A 16,646-nucleotide genomic window follows, 5' to 3' on the forward strand; every position below is an offset into this window, starting at 1 on the left:
TCTTACATATTAGGGAAATTAAGTATTTCAAATTAAAATGCATTGAATGTTTACTTACTGTTAATTGAGTAGATCGGAGTAATTAAAAAATAGATGGACTATTTTATAATATATTCTAAATAAGGACCTTCCTCCGTTACATAATATTGATTGCAAAACTGTTCAGCAGATTCAATTCATATTTTCTGAAACATATGATGCCTTAATCGCATTTTGATAATAATATAAATGGAACGTTGCTAAAGAAGGAGGGGTTTTATATAAATAAGAACTATTGCTGTTTGCAAAGAGTGAAATGGTGGGTTTAATTCAAGGCATTGCTCTTTCCTGATTGACTTTGTTCGTTGGCTCACGATTGGAGGGCAAAGAATTGGTTTTATTCATGACCACGGTAGACTATTGATTATAATCAATCATTCCTATAAATAAAAAGGTGTAGGATAAAGTTTGGGTACATTTTGATATCATTTAATCAATAGAAAGTAAACAAATGATTCTGATTCTACTTTCCCCGACATCTCCAGTGAGTGTTTTATAAAGTTTATACAATGTTATTAATATATATAAGTTACCTGTGCTGAATTGGGAAACATAAATTCGATTGAAAACAAGTTAATTGAGTGCCTTGCCTTTAATGTAATTGTAAGGCTCAGTGTTTTATTGTTCGTTGGTATGTAATTGTGCCCTATGTATTCCTCTTTCCTTTGTGAATTATAGTTTTTACTTTGTACAACATTTCCCCATGTATTCAATAATTCAGAATCATTGTGTCACTGTTCTTCCAATCAGATACCAACATGTGTTTAGGTATTTGCTGTGTCTGTGATGCATTTCAGATGGCCCATTGCATTTCACATGTGAGCTCAGCTGTTCTTGAATGCCCTGCAAAGTGAGAATAGCATTAGTCTTACAACGTTTGTTCATTGGAGAATAAAATATATATATCTTTCCAAAAAGTGCTTCCATTTTCACTTTTGGTGGCCATGGCCGCTGGATGATTGATTTCATCCGGGCAATTAAGTCTACAAGGACACAAAGGGTGAACGTTTGGAGGAAATGTATTCCAGATAACCTTTTCTCTTTACTTTATAGACTATGGTCATGGATATACTTACATTATGGTGATGGAAAGACATTCTTTTTGTTTATTGAGTCTTCTTGAAAGGCATATATTTTTAATAAAATTTAGTTAGCGTTGTATTCCATAATCTGTTTGATTTAAAACAAATGAATGAAATGCAATCTGTCTTTTGGTCCAAATTGAGACAATTTGTGCGAGTTGTTTATGTAAACATTGCAATGATTCCAAAGCGTACAAATCCTATTTGCTTGACAAGGATGGGCCAATTATTCCGATGACCCCAATCAATGCAAATGATTTCTACGCTTTGATTTCATTGCATTGTAATCCATAATTGCGGAAGACTCTTTCAAAAGTTACTCTCGCCACAACCTATGCTTTTTTTTGAAATTGTAATTTTATGATATTAATCCTAACATTCCAATGCATTCTGTGCTGACCTAAGGCCTAACACATTATACACAGTGTGTTCTTACGGCCCACTGCACACTTGTATTTCAGAGACTCTTTGTTTACATTTAAAATTATTAAATTATTAATAATATTTTGACAATACGATATATGAATTAACATATGTGAAATTTCAAATTGCAATGTTGATGATCAGATTTGTATGTTTATATATATTGTTTGTTTACATGCTTTAAGATATTTGTTGGAAACTAAACGTGAATTGAAAAATGGAAATAACTTGATAGAAACTGTATACTCTGGGTCATATGCTTATAAGGTGATTCATTTTGTGAATAATCACTGATATTGTCTTCCCAGGATGTAAAATTTATATTAATAATATAAATCTCGAAATATTTGTGGGTAATAACCTTTGGTATATACTTTTTTAAGTATAAAATGTTTGAAATGCTTTGGTTTTCTTGGAAATGTATTCAGTCTTGGTCACAAAATGAAGAGTTATAACACGGATGGTATTAAGACATGTGTAAGACAAGTATATTTTTCATAGTGTTTCTGAAGTACCAAAAAGCATCATTTAACTTTTGTATGTTGCAAGTGTAATGTATTAATAACTGTGATTCAATGCATGTCTGAGCAATCAGTGTCTTCCTCGAGTGAAGACTGGGGAACTCAATGAGTACTCTGCATTTATGATTGGAGTGGGGTCGAGGAATGAAGAGAGGGAGAGGGAATGGAGGCAAAGACGCTTTGATGGAATCGGTTGGAAGGAGAGAGTTGAGATGCCCTTGGACATCATCATTAGGAGATCTAATGTATCTTCCAGTTCCCTAATTCCTTTCTACCTTGACCAAGTGAGGTCAAGGTGCAAATGAAAGGTTTTCTGCAATGAAAACTCCTACACTTAATGCTTCCTGTGACTGCAAAGCCCTGGACTTCTCCCAAGTCAGTTTTACCTCTGGGTCCATCTCCAGAGAAGACTCTTGGTGGACAGTTGACAACGTACCAGTGTTGTTCCTGTGAGGGTTAGTACCATTCCATCAGCCAGCACCAGCATTTTCCCATGCAATTAGGGGTCGTTAGTGTCACTCTGTGGACAGTTCACGTTTGGAACCTCCTGTGATTGATAGCCCTGTTGAAATCCCTCTGCCAATTACCATTTCATGGTTGCATCCATCCCCTTGGCAGTGGATGGAGTGATATCTGTGACTGAATGTGTCAACTCCAACCCACCGAAGCGATCATCCTCCATCTGCTCCAAAGGAAGAACCTAGCTGTGAGCAGTATTCTTCTTGTCAAGAAGTGTGGAATGGTTGATAATCCCTACTCTGCATGACTCTTAGTGACCTTTGCCAGAATGACAGATTGTCTTAAAAGCCAAGAATGACTGCTCATCCCTGTAAACTTCAACAATTTCTGTGTTTCAAAAGGGACATGATAGGCACAGGTTTCCACTCAAACGTCAGATTTCCAAAAGAAGCAATTTGGATGTAAGTGACAACCTTGAATGAGTGTAGAGACATGGCGGTCCATCTCTCGGGCAAAAATGCTGTGCTTCAAGCATGTACCAAAACTTCATACCATCTTCACCGATGGCTGATTCAATTTAATAGCACATCCAGTCTGGTGTGAAAGATACAGTATCTCTTCAGGATCTTCCACTCTTCAATGTCCAAGTCCTGAAATCCCTGAGGTATCAATTAGGCGAGGGGACAAGAGGACTCTGCTGACAGTCTCCCCCTCCCTTGATCCTATCTACGTCTACGTCCAGACGTCCACACCATACCCACGGTGCACTCTGTCTGAATGTATTCACTTCCTGGAGACATGCCTGGAGGAATGAGCACACCGCAACGCAAGAGACAAGGAGCACCCTCTCTCGTCCCGAGAAGAACACACGGCCAGCACTCAGGGTGAACCTGGACGACCATTCGTTCCTGCTTCCATCCCGGCGAGCTTTCGCTATGGCTCCAGCTGGATCTCCAGGTCACCTTCCAGCGCCTCCTGGAGAACACCAGGCTGGAATGACACAGGGCCATTCATCAGTGCTATTATTTCATTGACGGAGCAAAGGGGCAGCAACCTACTCTGCTTGATCTCCCTGGAACGGAAAGAGTGAGTGACTATCCTCATTTCATCTCTCTGGACTCTGTCAAGGGCAGCCTCCCTCGCGGTTGCCCCTGGACGCTGTCCATCGTCTGCATATGTGTCTTCATTAATAATCACTTACTCCATTCCAGATGAACCACACCTGGCACCCAGGCCACCGCCATTGGCCCCCAATCGATAGGGCGGACCCTCATGGAGAGAACTTCAAAGATTTGACATCTTGCAGTCACTGGATCTCACCCATGATGACCTTTCTTGTTCTCTGGGGAACATAAACGCAACAGACACCTCTACAGTGGAATGAAGACCTTGTCTGGCTCATACAAGGCAATTAACTGTTGCGTGCCTTGCGCAAATGTTGATTCTTTCCCGCCAATAGTTGCAATGCTGTAATCCCTTGGTTTGCTCTCATTCCAGTGATCTCTCGTCACTGCCCTCAGTCGTGAGTAAAAGTATTCCGAGACTTTTGACCCCGAGTGCTTCTCCTGTCTTTATTGTCCTTCTTCAGCTGAAGAATTGTTTCTTCCATTCGATAACAAATATCCTCTGCAACTACAACTTTTGTAAGTGAACATTATTTAGCGGAGATGACTAAATTTGTTGCGTATCGAAAGGTTATAGTTGTTTTTTCCTTAAATTTATGAAATATATTTGTTAATTTTTTTTTTTATACTAATTGACATTATTTTTCATACTTTTTTGCATCAACAGTTAATAAAATATATGAAATCATAAACAAATAACAAATGTATCATGTGATATATGTACAATTATTTTATATATTGTTATATATCAAAATTTATTGACTATTGTTAAAGTCAAATGAACAGCAACAGGTCGTACAATTGTGATTAAAGTACAGAGTAATGTATGCTGCACTGAAAGTTGTAATATTAAATTATTTACATGACATGTATCACTACAATTTGTAATATCCAATTTCTTTTGTAATTAAATTACCCGGAGTGACTATGTATTTATTTTCTGGTGTGATAACATTATATTTTGTACGAGAAGAAAGAAATATAAATTGGTTGGGTAGTATTTGTGTGCATTTGAATTTTCCTGTCTATCGAGGAATCGTACAGAGATGGGATGAGTGTCTCCGAGGGTACTCGGTGGACAATTGGAAACGTTATATGTATATTATATTTCAGGATATTAATTTAATTATTATTGCCTCTGTCCACGGATGTAACTTATTGAGTTGAATAATAATTTATGTTTGTTTATATCTTTGTAATATTATTCAACGAATAATCTTTTGAATTAACGTTAAATAAATTATATTTGTGCCTGATACGTGTAATGATTCCCATTTCCACCAAGTTCAGGAAATTCATCGTCTCTGTCCCTCCTTTCACTTAAACTCATCTTCAAGTCGATGAATTTCAGATTGAGCACTTCCTGTTCGATAACCTTTATTGCGTTATCGACCTTCTTAATTTGCTCCTCAACAAACTCCAAGCAATCCATAAATCTTTTATCAGTTTCACTTCCGAGTCGAAACTTCTCAATCGCCTTGAAGAATTCGACCTTAGCGCACTTTAATTTTTCGTTGCCTAATTCATACTTCCGTTTATCTCTATGCTCTTTTGCATCACTCAGCAATTCCAGCCCCCTCATTTGGTACTCCAAGCCTTTATTGAAAAGCTCATTGCCTTCCTCTTTCCACAGCACAAGTCTTTCGTATTGTTTTAGACTTGGATCATCGGGACATATCCTTAAACCCTCCCTGACTTTGCACAAGACTCTCCCAAAGGTTTCCTTGGCCTCTTCCGATCTGTCGTTTTCCTCCACATCATTCTCTATATCCCAACCAGCTTTCCAAAGATCCCCAACTGAAGATAAGATGAATATAATAGTCTCTGCTTTCTCCTTGTTCATTACATGCAAACTCTTCTCTTTTGAAAACTTAGATCTTTTGCATGCGGCCTCATATTTCTCCAGAGCTGCCTCGTACTGCCAATTAGCAAACAGCTCGTCTCCCTGAGACATCAATCTCATCGCTTCCACCTCACTCTTTGCCTCGCTTAGTCTGCTGCCGTATTTGTTCTTCATTTTGTTCACTCGGGACTTTGAATGAGCCGCCTCATACTGGACCAACGCCTCACTATACCTCCCTTCATTCGACAGCTCTTCACCGCGTTGTCATGCAATCATTGCCTCTAATTCGGTTTGTCTGTGGTGACATTTTCCTGGTGCAGCGTTCCCTCCTCTTAACCTTTCTCATGCGCAAGCGTGTAATTCTCCAGGGCCTCTTCGTATCTCCCATCTGGAAACATAACACCACCTATTGCACTCGGATCAACGCACATGCTATGCCTTCTCATCCTAAGGCTCTCTTATGTTCCGTGTGACTGCTTAGTGAGTGTTTTTTTCATGACACAGCCACTGATGAAGTGCCTTCAGAGACAAGGGTTGGGAAATAGTGTTTTTATTGGTTGAATGACTTTAGTTAATATTAGAATATGTTTAAGGAATTTGTGTTTTTATAAAGTTTCAGTTGAGATTGTGTTGCCTTGTGGTTATTTCAGACAGTGCCCTGCATTGCCAGTCCTTGCATATATGTATACGGCGAAGATTAAATTTGGAAATGGATGGAATCTCGTGCAATAACCACTAAGCACGTTCCTCTTCACGTTACCTCAATTGATAGTTCTATGTAATATTTCTATAGTATGTAACTGTGCCCCATGTATTCCCATTTCTTCTGTGAATTCTATCCTGTAACTTTGTACAATATTTCCCCTTATATTGAGCATCCTTGAGTCAATGTTCTTCCAATAACATACCAAAATGCGTGTGCATATTTTGTGTATAGGTTAGGCTTTTAAAATGATCTGTTGCGTTTCACTTTTGAGCTCAGCTTTTCTTGATTACCGTGTATAGTGAGAATATTATTATTCTTACAACGTTTGTAGAGTGAAAAATAAAATATATTTCCCTAATCGCTTTTGATAGCACTTATCATGATTTGTTTATCCCAAACCTCCGTTAATTGTGTGCTGCCTGGTAATAGAGCAGTGACATTTTACAATTCCCACAACGACCACGTTGCCAGATGTATGGTTAAGGAAGAGCTGGCAACGCTTGGGAATTCCCCCACCAAGGAAACTGCAGGGCTGCTGTGGGATGTTTGGCGAATGTCACTCATCGGAGGGAGGAGTGTTTACTCTCGTCCCTCGCATGGAAAGTGTTTCATTATGATGGGACCACGCTCCCGCCGGCCTCCGCTCCCTTCGCTCATAGCATACTAATGATGTTATCTATCGATACGCATCGAAATCCACCGTAAATCGCGGAGATCGTGTTTTTTATTCTAAATATTAGTGGAAACAGTTCGAAGGAAAACGAACCTCGTTCGGCCATGCTATCAGCCAACGCCCACTGAGCAAATAAGTAGTAATTACCGAAGGCCTGCAATATTGATCAAAATCTCACGGAATAATAAAGTTTATCTATCCAATGGGGCTATGTTTATGGGAATAACTCTTCTGAACGTGTAATTGATCAGAACTGCTTTAAAGACCTAAGAAATTGAATGAGGACATGCATATTATCCCTGCGAAAGCCTTTTTCCATACCTCTACCTTATGGATTAGAACAACCCGTTTCTTCTTCAAGAAGATGGGATTACTCAATGTTGGCACTCAACGCCTGTAATTATAACCTCATTTATCTTCAGAATTGTCGCTATTTTTTCCTAAGCCCATTAAATCGTAATCACTCCCCTGCTAAGTTTAATTATTGTCTTCGGAACGCCAATGCATGGAATAACATAATTTGTATTCCCATTCAAAAGGAATTTTGAAGTAGCAAATAATTAAATATCTATCATTGCGAAACATGCATTGACCTCGTTAGAAATTCAGTTTCTGGCAATTATTTTACGCCATGCGCTTGTGGAAATTTGTTGAACGAAATTTTTATTCTCTCTCTTTCAGGTGAATATGGAGAGAATTAATACAGAAGAAGTTTTGCGTTCATAGCTAGGTTATCAAGACACTTACAAAACGATAATTATGAGCAGTAGTTACTAAATTCTTGAGGAAGAAGTTTAGTACCTCCTGCAAGAAATCTCATATTGCAGCATCAATAGCGAAATTGATATTAGCGTGTTCTTCACAAATATCCATTTTACTAATCTTCGGCTGAGCCTTCGTAAATTGTACATTTTTATGGTGCAAATAATGCATTTTTCTTAAAAAGAAGACTTTACCAATTTCCCCCATGCATTCAAGTCCCGCAAATTATAACCACGTCGCGAATATCGTTTCTCACTTGTTAGGTCCACATTATTGGTGGAACCTTTGGCGGAATTGATTGTTTACGTTAATGTCTGTGCAAAGTTTTTGCGGAATCAACTGCTGAACATTAGCGTATATAAAAAAGGCACACTATCCTTCACTAAAAAAAACGCCGCTAAGAGGTGGCAGAGGACTTCGCTTCTGTTATTATGTGTAGCCCAAGTATGAATTAAAGAAATAAACATTTAAATAAAATGATGAAATCCCAAATCCTTGCATTCACGACCCTAAAACGGACACAACATTATAAGAGATATACCAAGGAAGTAATGTCATGAGAAGAGCTGAATAATTCTCATGATTAGGAGTTGTGTGTAAGTAAGTAGGGCATTGATTTATACGAATAACCTTTCCATCATTTATTATTTGACGTCCAAAATGCATTTTATTGCCTAATCTCATGAGCCGATAGAAACGAAACTAAGCGATCTGAAATCGCGTTTTTACAGACCACTCCGCTCATCAGTCGTGGTTCGTAATCCTGGTGCGATACGAGAGACCTTGAAAAATCTCCGAAAAATGCTCACTCGGTTGGAGACTTCGACTTGGGAAGCAACAGGCACTTAGCGTGGATCTGGCCACTCCCGGTGCTTCGGTTCAAGGCAAGTATTCAAATGTGAGAGGGAATTCACGAAGTTGTTGAAAACGCGAACAATTTGGGTATATCCTTTGAAGTTGAAAATACTTGTGTACAGGAAAATGAGTGATATCAGTTATTACAGCAAGGACGCAATAAAATCAAGGATGAGTAATCACGACTCCGTTGGTCACGATGTGACAAAATATGAACGGAATACGGCGTGATTCGAATTCACTATCGTATCGACATTAAAATTAACAATGGCATTTTTAAGTGGATTGACGGTGATTCCAGGTCTACGTTACATTGGAGATCAAGTATTCAATGACGGTGATTTATGTACCAGGGAAGGAACGCATTATTTTGATGTCCACAGTGAAAAAGAGATATCTTTTAGTGAAGCTAGCGAAAGGAAAAGTAAGAATAGACGATCTGAAGAAATGGGTAGGGATGGTAATAGGTTGCTCGAACAGGGAAAATATGAAGAAGCGTATGAAAAATTCAAAGAAGCCTACTCAACGTGCAGCAGTGGATATTGCAACGAGTCAAGATTTATGCGTGATAGAGATAATGCCAAAAACAAATGGGCTGGAGATTTGAACAAGCAAGGACATGGACTTTGGGAAAAAGGCAATTATTCAGAGGCTGCCGAGAAATACAGAGAGGCATAAAATAAATGCACTAGTGATAGGAAAGATTTAGTAAAATGTTATCTCTCCAATGAAGGCAATTGCCACAGGATGCAAGGCAATTATTTAAGAGCGATGGAGTTATTTGTGAAGGCTTTAGCAATTGACAGCTTATACGAACATGGCGGGAATAATGTAGCAGAGATATATAATTCTTTGGGAGACAACTTGTTTAACCAAGGTGATTATGCAGGAGCAAAAATAAAATTCAAGGAAGCTTATAAAAAATGCACCTTTGGGTATAGAAATGAGAAAAGTATTGCACAAATATCAGAGAAATGCCAATGCGAACTAGATGCAATTGGTTTGAAAGGAGAAGGAGATAAGGATTATAGTGAGGGTAAATATGACAGTGCCATGAGGAAATATCAAGAGGCCTTTTGTAAATCGGGAATTGAAATTCTTAGAATGAGATATGAGGCCTGCAAGAATAAAACACAGAATGAGTTGGAGGCACTAAGATGGCACAAGGCTGGCAAGGAATTATTTGGGAATGGAGAGTATGGTAGGTCTCTGGAACATTTTCAGGTGGCTCACACAAAGTCCCAAGTTAGCGAAATAAAGGACAAATACTGCAGAAGACTAAGCGAGGCAAAGAGTGAGGTAGAAGCGATGAGATTGAAGTCTCTGGGAGACGAGATGTTTGCTAGATGGCAATATGAGGCCGCATCCAAATTTCTCAGATTTCAAAAGAGAAGAGCTTCCATGCAATGAACAAGGAGAAAGCAGAGACTATTATATTCATCTTATCTTCAGTTGGGGATCTTTGGAAAGCCGGTTGGGATATCGAGAATGATGTGGAGGAAAACGACAGATCAGAAGAGGCCAAGGAAACCTTTGGGAGAGTCTTGTGCAAAGTCAGGGAGGGTTTAAGAATATGTCCCAATGATCCAAGTCTAAAACAATACGAAAGACTTGTGCAGTGGAAAGAGGAAGGCAATGAGCTTTTCAATAAAGGCTTGGAGTACCAAGAGAGAGGGCTGGAATTGCTGAGTGATGCAAAAGAGCTTAGAGAGAAACAAAATTTTGAATTAGCCAACGAAAAATTTGAGAGCGCAAAGGATAAATTCTCCAAGGCGATTGAGAAGTTTCGACTCGGAAGTGAAAGTGATAAAAGATTTACGGATTGCGTGGAGTTTGTTCAGGAGCAAATAAACGATGTGGATCACTCAATTAAGGTTATCCAACAGGAAGTTCTCAATCTGAAATTCATTGACTTAACGATGAATTTCAGTGAAAGGGCAAGAGAAGAAGATAATTCAGAACTATCTGAGAAAGCGGGTCAAGTCACGTATCACGCCCAAATATAATTCATTTCATGATGTGTGAAATGAACATTATCTAATTTATAATTGATAAAAATAGACAAACCTTAGTTATGATGAACTATATATGTGAGGTTGATTCAATGAATAAGACACATCACTGGACAGAGCCTTTAATATTTCAAGAAAATTCCTGAAAAACATATTTTATGATTTCCCATTGTCCACCATCTTAACTCAGGGCACACTCATCCCATCCCTTTACAATTCCTGGATATGCAGCCGTAGAGAAGTCTTTGTTTGGCCCTCGTATCCAATAGGTAACCTCTATGGGGATTAAAATGATTCTTTGGGGAATTTAGCAGATGAGAATCACTCGGGGCTAAGTCACGACCAAGTACGGTGGGTGTTGTACCAATAGTTCCCAATCAAATGTCTGTAAAAGCTATTCTATTTGTGTACAATTACTTGGACTGTTTTCTTGTGTACTTTAATGCGAATCACTGGACGTCATGCACTGTTGGCAGGTGAATAGATGTAATCATTGTGTCTATGAAAAAGAAAAAGAAGTGCTGCAGCCTGCAGATAATGCAAATGAAATTTTAAATGAGAAAAGGTAGGGGATAATCTAATGTTTGTTTCACTTACTCAACGACCTACCCTCCTATCTCATGAAGAGTACTGATATTGTTTGAACTGAGACATTAGAACAGAATAAATTGGCATTAGTAAGTTAATTGTACTTATTATAAACTCTTTATTTACAGAGCAATGCTCTCAACTGATTGAATTGACATCAAATATTCATAGGGGAATGAGCGGATGAAATTTAGTCCATAAATGTTTGTATGGACATCATAAAAGAAAAGAAATGGGGTCTTTCTCTCCTTTTTCATTTGGATTTTAATAAGTAGAGAAACTGGTTGTTTGTGTTTAAGGTAGAACGGACCAATATTTGAAGGAATGGGAAAAGTATTTTGATAAGACTGAAAATTTTCTATTACTCTTACAGACGAAGGAAATGAAGTATTTTATATAAAAATACAGAGAATGTTTACCTACTGGTGATTGAGAGCATTAGATTTATAAACCAAAAGAAGGACTATTTTATAATATATTCTAAATTAGGACCTTTTTCCTATACACAAAATTTTTTGCTCAAGTTTTTAGGAAATATATTAAGTATTTTCTTAAATGCTTAATGCGTTTATCACATGTTTATAATAATGTAAATGGAAAATCTTAAGGAGAAGGGATTTTATATATATAAGAAGGACTTCTGTTTGCAAAGAGTGAAATAATGAGTTTCATTTGAGGCTTTGTTCTGTCCTCGGAAAGTGTGTTGGTGTGCTAATGATTGGAGGTTTTAAAAATGTATTTTTTATCATGAAAATTGTGGACTATTGATTAAAGTCAATGGTACATATAAAACAAGAGATGTAGGAAATCTTTTTTACACATTTTTATATAGTTCAATCAATAGGAACTACGTTAATATTTCTGTTTCCACTTTACATGACACCTTGAGGGAGTTTTGGTATAATTAACCCAACTAGTGTTGTTATTTCTACGTGACTTCTGCTGAAATGGAAAACATATATTCAATTATTAAAGAATTAAAAGCGTGCCTTGCCCCTAATGTAATTGCAGGGCCCAGTCTTTTATTTTTCAGCTGTCAAAGTTTATCAACAACGGCCCTTGGTCATCCAAATTAAGTTCTCTACACAGAATTCCTTTATTGCTTTTTTTCACCAATATACGTTTTATCAGTCAACATCTAAGTAGTATATAAATATTATTCAATCATATCACTGTTTGGGTAAAACTATTAATTCAATCTTAGTAATGTATATAACTGGTTGTCTCCTTTGTCTGTTCGTCTGAGGACATATTATTCTAACCTGTTGTAAAGTAAGGGCTTCCAATTGTTCCCTAATTGGGGTAAATATGAACAAAGTAACGGATGATGGCGCCGAATTGGAAGTGTATCGATGGAGGATTTTGAGAGAGAGTAATTAATCATTCCGTTCACGGATGGCGGTGAATGTTTCACGCAAGAGTTGATATTTCAGCCAATTCACATCCAGGTAGATTGGCATTTAAATAGTGGCACTCCTTCTCTGGCTACTCTGCATATTAATGGCAAGCACATATTATTACAAGTGGCATCAACAGCTTAGAAGATCTTATGGTCATTGCTAACAGCACCTCCGCAATTCCATGATCATTAGTTATTTTAAGGGTTGGGAGTGAGTGGTGGCTTAAGTACAGGCTTCCCACCCTGAAGGCCCGGGTTCGTATCACGGAGACAAAAAAATATTTTTGAGTGGAATCCCTACTTGAGGTGCTTTGTGGAGGGCACTTTTAGTGAGTACGACGTCCGTTGGATGGGACGTTAAACAGCGGACACCTTGGCGCCTTTCCAAGAGGAGTAGGCTAATGCCGACGCTGGGTTTCTCTCCAAGCCTTCATCCTATTCCGTCCATCAATAATGGCCCAAATGACCTCAGCTGTTTTGGATAATTTATATAGCATGTAATTGTGCCCAATGTATTCCTATTTCCTTTGTGAATTACAGATTTTACTTTGTACAACATTTCCCCATGTATTCAGTAATTCAGCATCTTTGTGTCATTGTTCTTCAAATCAGATACCAACATGTGTGTAGGTATTTGGTGCGTATGTGATGCATTTGAGATGGCCCATTGCATTTCACATTTGAGCTCGGCTATTCTTGAATGCCCTGCAAAGTGAGAATAGCATTAGTCTTACAACGTTTGTTAATTGGAGAATAAAATATATATCTTTCCAAAAAGTGCTTCCATTTACACTTTTGGTGGCCACGGCCGCTGGATGATTGATTTCATTCGTGCAATTAAGTCTACAAGGACACAAAGGGTGAACGTTTGGAGGAAATGTATTCCAGATAGCCTTTCCTCTTTACTTTATAGACTATGGCCATGGATACACTTACAGTGTGGTGACGGAAAGACATTCTTTGTGTCTATTGAGTCTTCTTGAAAGATATATATTTTTAATGAAATTCAATTAGCGTTGTATTCCATAATCTGTTTAATTTAAACCAACTGAATGAAATGCAATCTGTCTTTTGGTCCAAATTGAGACAAATTGTGCGAGTTGTTTATGTAAACATTGCAATGATTCCAAAGCGTACAAATCCTATTTGCTTGCTAAAGATGGGCCAATTATTCCGATGACCCCAGTCAGTGCAAATGATTTCTACGCTTTGATGTCATTGCATTGTAATCCATATTTGCGGAAGACTTTCAAAAGTTAGTCTCGCCACGACCTCTGCTGTTTTTTATAATTATAATTTCATGGTATTAGTCCTAACATTCCAATGCATTCAGTGTTGACCTAAGGCCTAACACATAATACACAGTGTGTCCTTACAGCCCACTGCACATTTGTATTTGAGGGACACTTTGTTTATATTTAATATTATTACATTATTTATAATATTGTGACGATACAGTATATGAATTATAATATGTGAAATTTCAAAATCCAATGTTGATGTTCAGATTCGTATGTTAATATATATTGTTTGTTTACAATTTTTAAGATATTTGTTGGAAACTAAACGTGAATTGAAAAATGGAAATAACTTGATAGAAACTTTACACTCTGGGTCATATTCTTATAAGGAGATTCATTTTTTGAATAATCACTGATATTGTCTTCCCAGGATGTAAAAATTATATTAATAATATACACCTCGAAATATTTGTGGGTAATAACCTTTGGTATATACTTTTTTAAGCATAAAATGTTTGAAATGCTTTGGTTTTCTTTGAAATGTATTCAGTCTTGGTCACAAAATCCAGAGTTATCACACGGATGGTATTAAGACATGTGTAAGACAAGTATATTGTTCATAGTGTTTGTGAAGTACCAAAAAGCATCATTGAACTGTTGTATGTTGCAAGGGTAAGGTAATAATAACTGTGATTCAATGCATGTCTGAGCAATCAGTGTCTTCCTCAAGTGAAGACTGGGGAACTCGATGAGTAAACTGCATTTATGATTGGTGTTGGGTCGAGGAATGAAGAGAGGGAGAGGGAATGGAGGCAAAGACGCTTTGATGGAATCGGTTGGAAGGAGAGTGTTGAGATGCCCTTGGACATCATCATTAGGAGATCTAATGTATCTACCAGTTGCCAATTTCCTTTCTACCTTGACCAAATGAGGTCTAGGTGCATGGGAAAGGTTTTCTACAATAAATACTCCTACACTTAATTCTTCCTGTGACTGCAATGCCCTGGACTTCTCCGAAATCAGTGCGACCTCTGGGTCCATCTCCAGAGAAGACTCTTGGTGGACAGTTGACAACGTGCCAGTGTTGTTCCTGTGAGGGTTAGTACCATTCCATCAGCCAGCACCAACATTTTCCCATGCAATAAAGGGCCGTTAGTGTCACTCTGTGGACAGTTCACGTTTGTGATTTCCTGTGATTGATAGCCCTGTCAATATCCCTCTACCAATTACCATTTCATGGTTCCATCAATTCCCTTGGCAGTGGATGGAGTGATATCTGTGACTGAATGTGTCAACTCCAACCCACCGAAGCGATCATCCTCCATCTGCTCCAAAGGAAGAACCTAGCTGTGAGCAGTGATCTTTCAAGAAGTGTGGAATGGTTGATAATCCCTACTCTGCATGACTCTTAGTGACCTCTGCCAGAATGGCAGATTGTCTTTAAAGCCAAGAACGACTGCTCATCCCTATAAACTTCATCAATTTCCATGTTTCAAAAGGGACATGATAGGCAAAGGTTTCCACTCAAACGTCAGATTTCCAAAAGAAGCAATTTGGATGTAAGCGACAATCTTGACTGAGGGTAGAGACATGGGGGTCCAGCTCTCAGACATAAATGCTTTAATTCCTGCAAGTACCAAAACTTCATACCACCTTCACGGTTGACTAATTCATTTTAATAGCAGATCCAGTCTGGTGTGAAAGATACGGTATGTCTTCAGGATCTTCCACTCTTCAATGTCCAAGTCCCAAAGTCCCTGAGGTATCAATTAGGCAAGGGGCCGAGGGGACTCTGATAACAGTCTCCCCCTCCCTTGATCCAATCCACGTGTACGTCCAGATGTCCACATCATGCCCACGGTGCACTTTGTCGAATGCATTTACTTCCTGGAGACATGCCTGGAGGAATGAGCACACCGCAACTCAAGAGACAAGGAACACTCTCTCTCGTCCAAGAAGAACACACAGCCAGCACTCAGCGTGAACCTGGAGGAACATTCCGTTCCTGCTTCCCTCCCTCCGAGCTTTCGCTATGGCTCCACCTGGATCTCCAGGTCACCTTCCTGGGCCTCCTAGAGTACACCAGGCTGGAATGGGACAGGGCCAGTCATCAGTACCAGTATCTCATTGATGGAGCAAAGGGGCAGCAACCTACTCTGCTTGATCTTTCTGGAACGGAAAGAGTGAGTGACTATCCTCATCTGGTCCTCATTTCGTCTCTCCGGACTCTTTCAAGGGGAGCCTCCCTCAGGGCTGCCCCTGCACACTGTCCATCGTCTGCATATGTGTCTTCATTAATAATCACTTACTCCATTCCAGATGAACCACACTTGGCACCCAGGCCACCGCCATTGGCCCCCAATCGATAGGGCGAATCCTCATGGAGAGAACGTCACAGATTTGACAATTGGTAGTCACCGGATCTCACCCACGATGACCTTGCTTGTTCTCTGGGCGTCATAAACGCAACAGACACCTCTATCGTGGAATGAAGACCATTCCTGCTTATGCAGAGCATGCAATTAAATTAATATTAAATTACTTACATGACATGTATCACTATAATTTGTAATATCCAATTTCTTTTGTAATTAAATTAGCTGGAGTGACTATGTATTTATTTTCTGGTGTGATAACATTATATTTTTTACGAGAAGAAATAAATATAAATTGGTTGGGTAGTTATTGTGTGAATTTGAATTTTTCCATCTATAGAGGAATCATAAATAGATGGGATGAGTGTCTCCGAGGGTACTCGGTGGACAAGTGGAAATGTTATATGTATATCATATTTCAGGATATTAATTTAATTTCTATTGCCTCTGTCCAGGGATGCCACTTATTCAATTGAATAATAATTTATGTTTGTGTACACTTTTTATAATATTATTCAACAAATAATAATTTGAATCAGAATCG

The 16,646-nt window shown here is 38.5% G+C and overlaps 1 protein-coding gene across 5 annotated transcripts in view; it reads left to right on the forward strand.

Annotated features, from left to right (window-relative positions):
- Positions 1–16,356, forward strand: part of LOC139686668 (uncharacterized) — a 36,469-nt gene extending 20,113 nt beyond the window's left edge. For 2 of the 5 annotated variants that reach the window (XR_011700521.1, XR_011700522.1), the window contains exons 3-4: positions 3,736–4,167; positions 6,142–6,515. The gene's annotated coding sequence lies outside the window, so the exon portion shown is untranslated. Of the gene's footprint in view, positions 1–1,922; positions 3,611–3,735; positions 4,168–6,141; positions 6,516–16,046 lie in introns of those variants that run through there. The other 3 variants (XM_071583710.1, XR_011700520.1, XM_071583712.1) reach the window with 3 other exon arrangements.
- The last annotated feature ends 290 nt before the right edge of the window (positions 16,357–16,646 follow it).

Source organism: Hetaerina americana, unplaced genomic scaffold (genome assembly GCF_022747635.1).
Source record: "Hetaerina americana unplaced genomic scaffold, ioHetAmer1.1.p SCAF_147, whole genome shotgun sequence".
In the NCBI taxonomy this organism is placed as follows: domain Eukaryota; kingdom Metazoa; phylum Arthropoda; class Insecta; order Odonata; family Calopterygidae; genus Hetaerina; species Hetaerina americana.